At 29.4% G+C, this 5,471-nt stretch overlaps 1 protein-coding gene across 1 annotated transcript in view; it reads right to left on the reverse strand.

Moving 5' to 3' along the window:
* The window catches only part of LOC111613835 (uncharacterized protein C3H1.02c-like), a 53,270-nt gene that overhangs the window by 8,275 nt on the left and 39,524 nt on the right, over positions 1-5,471 (reverse strand). The gene's annotated exons all lie outside the window — the stretch shown is intronic.

A 5,471-nucleotide genomic window follows, 5' to 3' on the forward strand; every position in this document is an offset into this window, starting at 1 on the left:
AACTATATTATTATTTTTATTTATAAAATCATATTCATTTTTATGTTTTGTTAATTTTATAAAAATCAAATTTTCAAAACTATTAACAAAAAAGTTAATTATGTTTTTCTATAATGAAAAATATAATTAACTTTCAAAACTATTGATTAACATTAACATGAGTAACACTTTGAATTATGTAATCTGCAACTTATATAAATTTGCATTTATGTAAATGTATGTAAATCACAAAAATTAATAAAAATTCTGAGAATTACTTGCAGGCATGAAAGCTTACTGGGGACTAGTGTACCAGTAAGCTTTCATGCCTGCAACTAGCTACTAATAGCAAGTAATGCCCAGTACTAACTTGTACGAATACATCTGTGGCTTGGTGTAGTTGTACACAGAAACTTTTTATGAAGACAGTGACTACTTCAGTATGTGTTTATATATATATATATATATATTGAAGTTTCTTATGAAAACACTGAAGTAGTCACTGTCTTCATAAGAAACTTGAATGTTAATAGTAGAAGAAAACTTTATTGTTTTTAATGGTAATAAGAGAGACATCGTGTGGCAGTATAAAAGTATGACAAAATACTTTTATAACTTATATCAGAGTAAATACTGCCACACAATGTCTCTCTTATTACCATTAAAAACAATAAAGTTTTCTTCTATTATTAACATTCAAGTTTCTTATGAAATTACATCTAAGTAATATAAAAATTTATTTTGTGCAAACTTATGTTTTTGGTTCCATAACCTAACTCTAACTGTTACATAAGTCAGGTGATTACGGCACAAAGATTAATACCTTTATTTTTAACAAAATAGAAATTCGTAAAGAAAAATTTTAAATGTACAAAATTTTTCTTTTCATAAGTGAAATATATAATCTAGTAATAAAATACGAAGATATTTTTTAAAATTAAACACTTCGACTGAATTAAAAATCAATACATCGAATTAATAAAAAATATTACATCAAGATTATTAAAATCTATCTAAAGATTATTAGGCATTAATTAATATTATAATCAAACAAAGTTCAAACAACATTACTAGTACATTCAACAATTACATTAGCAAACAGCTTTAGCCCTACATTTATATTATAATTTATAAATGAAAAAAAAGAAAATGCATCAAGATTATTACAAATAAAATTATTAATTTTACAATCTGCATATTAAATACTGTCTAAATTTTTATTGTGCTGCAACTTGAAAAATTCGTAGACTTATAAATTCCCACTGTTGTCAGTCCATCTGTCCCTCCTTAATCTCGAGAACTGAGTTAGATAGATGACATCAGATATGGAAACCTTAGGAGCAGGTGGCCTCAATTAACTGTATACAAACTTCCAGTATAAACCAGAAGTCACATTAGTTCAACTCAAACATTTTTCTCCGAAAAGTGTTAGGTAGATGACTGGTATGACTATTGTTAGAGGAAAAGTATGATGCACAGAGGCAAGCCACTACTAATTTGAGGTGGAGAGCATATATTTTAAATTAAATTAATAAAAGTATGATTAAAAATATCAGCTCAGCATTGTTACGATGTCACAATAAATATTTGCTTATTTAAAATTAGAATTATTACCATAGTTTTTTCAATTCTAAGATGCACTAAGATTTTGAAATTTAATTTTCAGATATTTTTATGGAAGGAAGAAAAAACTTTAATTTTATTAAGTTTTGTTAAAATACAATAAGTTGGAAAATAATACAGTTGCCATGAAATAGATAGTGTTCAGTAGTTACATTTACATGCTGTTCTGCTCTTCTTTTTATATACTATACAATATTTATTCGAATATAAGATGCACTGTTTTCCAGGTTTTAGTGTTGAATATAGGATGTGTGTTATATTTGATGCAAAATTTCATAATTAGCAATCTCTTATGCAATGTGTTTTATTTTTATGTCACTAATTCCATTGTATCATTTTAATTAATAATTTTATTAGACCAATATTAGTAGTAGAAAATATTTAAGAGGTCAATTTAGCTCAATCTTGTTAGTCTATTACAGTAATGTTGTTAAGACTCATAAAAAGTTGTGCAACACTGGTTCAATAAATGTTGCATTTCTGATGTTTTAAATGGCACTGAATATGGTCAGGGGGAAGAATGAACATCAAATCTAGTGTTGATTAATCTAGTTTTAGTTTTAGTAAACTAAAATTAAACTAAAAATGTATGTAACAACCAGGGCTGTAGAGTCAGTAGATTTTTACATGACTCCGACTCTGACTTTTCCTTACCATCCGACTCTTACCAGTGGTGGACTTGTTAACAAAGTACGCCCAAAAATTCTGCCATCATCATGTGACCTCAGAATATAAGCTTCAATAAATATAGTTCTAATAAAGATTGAATATAGAAACTTTTTATTCCAAAGCTATAATACTCCTCTAAGTAATGATATAGTCAATATATAAATATGTATTCGATAATTTTTACTTTTCTGGCTGTTATATATAACTGAAGAAAAGTGTAGCAATTGGTCTAAAAAATGATCCCACCCCAAATTTTTGCATTTTTGGACTAAAGATACTTCGAAATGTTGAGAGATTAAAAAGATTCAGGTTTTTTTCTGTATGTACAAATGTTAGACTGTATGGGAGACATGTTTTCGAATCGGAGTCAGATGGTTTAACACAGGAGTTATTAAGCTTCAAAATTGTTGAACTAAATTGGTTGGTACACATTCTAACATCCATGTGTACAGAAAAAACCCCAAATGCTTTTGCACTTCTCTGTTTCGTGGATTCCCAAGTCCAAAAGAGTAAAAATCTGGAAAAGTCATTTTTTGACCAATCATCATTCTTTTCCTTTGTTATAGGCATATAACAGGGGTGGCCAACCTGCGGCTCGCGAGCCACATGCGGCTCTTTGAAGGATTATTTGTGGCGCTCGATAGATGTACCCGAGTTCTCTTTTCATTTTTGTGTTATATTATTTTAAAAAATTATTATCGTTCCGTATGTGTTTCAAAATGTCTTTTAAATTACTAACAACAAATATGAAAGACTAAGTGCAACGTTGTGACAAATTTCATTTCTGTCCAAGTTAAGAATGATATGACTCATCGAAAACTGCACGAATGAACATAAACAATGGCGTAATCATCCATTATCAACCGACTCCAGACCGATTTTGAATTTGTAAACTGTCATTGCAACGGACAGTTGACATTGTGCTCTGGAGGAAACAATTTGTATCACTCTTGCTACGGATATAATTTGTATTCTGGAATTTTTTGCATATCTTTTTAATACGTATTTAATTGTGGCTCGCGAAAAATTTCAAATTCTGAAAAATGGCTCGGACTATCAAGGAGCTTGGCCACCCTGGGCGTATAATGTTATAACTGCCGGGAAAGTAATAATGATGACGATTCTGATTATTTTTTAAAAATACAAAATAAAATGATTTTAAAAAACTAATTAAACATTAAAATTTGACACATCTACTGAATAAAAATGTACATAATACATGAATATATTGGGTAATATATAAGTATACAGTTACATTAAACTAAGTCAAGAATGAGAAATATAACATTTAGACTGGTAAAGAAAAAGGTTGCTTATTTTTCCAGGTTAATTAATTTATTATTTTTTTATCTCTGTTATAAACTGAATTACTCCTTACAAAAAAAATCACTTCTATTAAGTCAGCATTCACTCTGATATCATATTTAATTATTTCAAGAGTGGAAAATAAATGCTCTACTGAAACTTGGTTGGTGGCAATGCTGTGACAATCAATTCTGTATCTTGGATAATGTCTGGATAGTGCAGTATTGTCATCTTAACATTCAAACTTGAAGAGTGGTCAATGTGATTTATTTTTTCCAGTGCATAGTAAATATCATTATCAAATTTTGTAAGATTTCCTTTTCTGTTTGTACTCATATTAGAACTCAAGCATAATTTTGAGGTTAGAGACAAGTTTTATAAAAAAAACTAGCAGATTGGCCAGATGTTGCTCAGGCAAAAAGTAACAATAACGAAGATTAAGATTATTAGATTATTACCTATTTTCACTGGGTGCAAGAATTAGGTTCCTCCTCTTTCGAGACTAATTAGAGAATTTTTAGATGGGTCTGAAAGTATGTTCGAGTTTTTGCAAAAACACAAAAAAAAACCATATCTAAAATAGTACAGTAGAAATGGAGTTCTTCAGGGTAATACTTAACCCTCTCCTTCTCCTCCCGCAAGAGGAATTTCGAAAAATCCCTTCTTAGTGTACATTCTTATGACATATCCTAACTGTGTACCAAATTTTAACTTTCAACTCCTGACCATTTGAACTCTGAGCTTATTATTATTATTAACCCATCTCGATTATATTATAAGATGTGAATGAATAAAATATTCATCAAGTCCAACCACACTGGAGATATGACACATGACCTCTTCTATGTCTCTACCCTGTTGACCTTTAACTAAGAACCAAAGGTTAATAGCATTAAGGCCCTTTATACATATGCTACTGTGCCAAATTTTGTTTCTTAAACTTTACTCATTCTGAGATATTTAATATTTTAGAACAGAATAAAGAAATTAAACCAATTAGATGCCAACATGCATGCATGCAAATTTTTGCCTTTATTTGACGTTTTTTTGGGTTTGAGAGATCTCCAAACATATAGATTTTCAAAAGCTCAGATGGTCAAATGTGACACGATTCAAATACTTTTTCATTTTTTATATACATAACAAGTTGGGAAAGTAAAAAGCTTTTAGACTCTGACTAAAACACCAAAACTCTATGACTCCAACTCCAACTCCACAGCCCTGGTAACAACTAAAACTAATACTCAGGAATGTGATTAAAATAATGTTAGTGTTGTTTCAGAAGAGCAAGTGAAGAGGTTTCCAATTTCAATACCACAGAAGACAGTGATATATAACTTATTTGCAACAAATACTGAAAATTTCTATTGATGTAAATTCATCTAGAGTTGTCTATTTAAAAAAAATCTGTGGGTGTCAAATTATGATTTTTGCAATATTATTTCTTCTGCATAGTTTAAAAGACATATGGACTCTATGCAGAAATTATCACACAGGAACACTTTTCTTGACGGAAAAAGTGGATTTTTATTTTTTACAAAGGATATGCATTTTGGGCCATTGCCCCTTCAGTTCTTACTATGTATTCTATACATATTTTATTATGTATTATATGTACAGTAATACCCCGAACTTACGCGATAGGTGGGACCGAGCGGTAACCGCGTAAGTCGAATTTGCGTAAGTCGGGGTATAATTTTGCATATAAATACATACAAATAATTTTTAATTGGGGCCGGAGACTAAAGAAAACAATAATTTAGAAAAAAATGTTTAATAAAATCTTAGATAATACATATGTATAACAAATTAGGCCTATATTATTTTACAATTTTTCACATTTACTTGATTATTACGCCATAATTTTAACATTGTTTCCATCTCAGCGATAATAC

This window comes from Centruroides sculpturatus, unplaced genomic scaffold (assembly GCF_000671375.1).
Source record: "Centruroides sculpturatus isolate CEXI.00-Female unplaced genomic scaffold, Cexi_2.0 scaffold1888, whole genome shotgun sequence".
NCBI classification, from domain to species: domain Eukaryota; kingdom Metazoa; phylum Arthropoda; class Arachnida; order Scorpiones; family Buthidae; genus Centruroides; species Centruroides sculpturatus.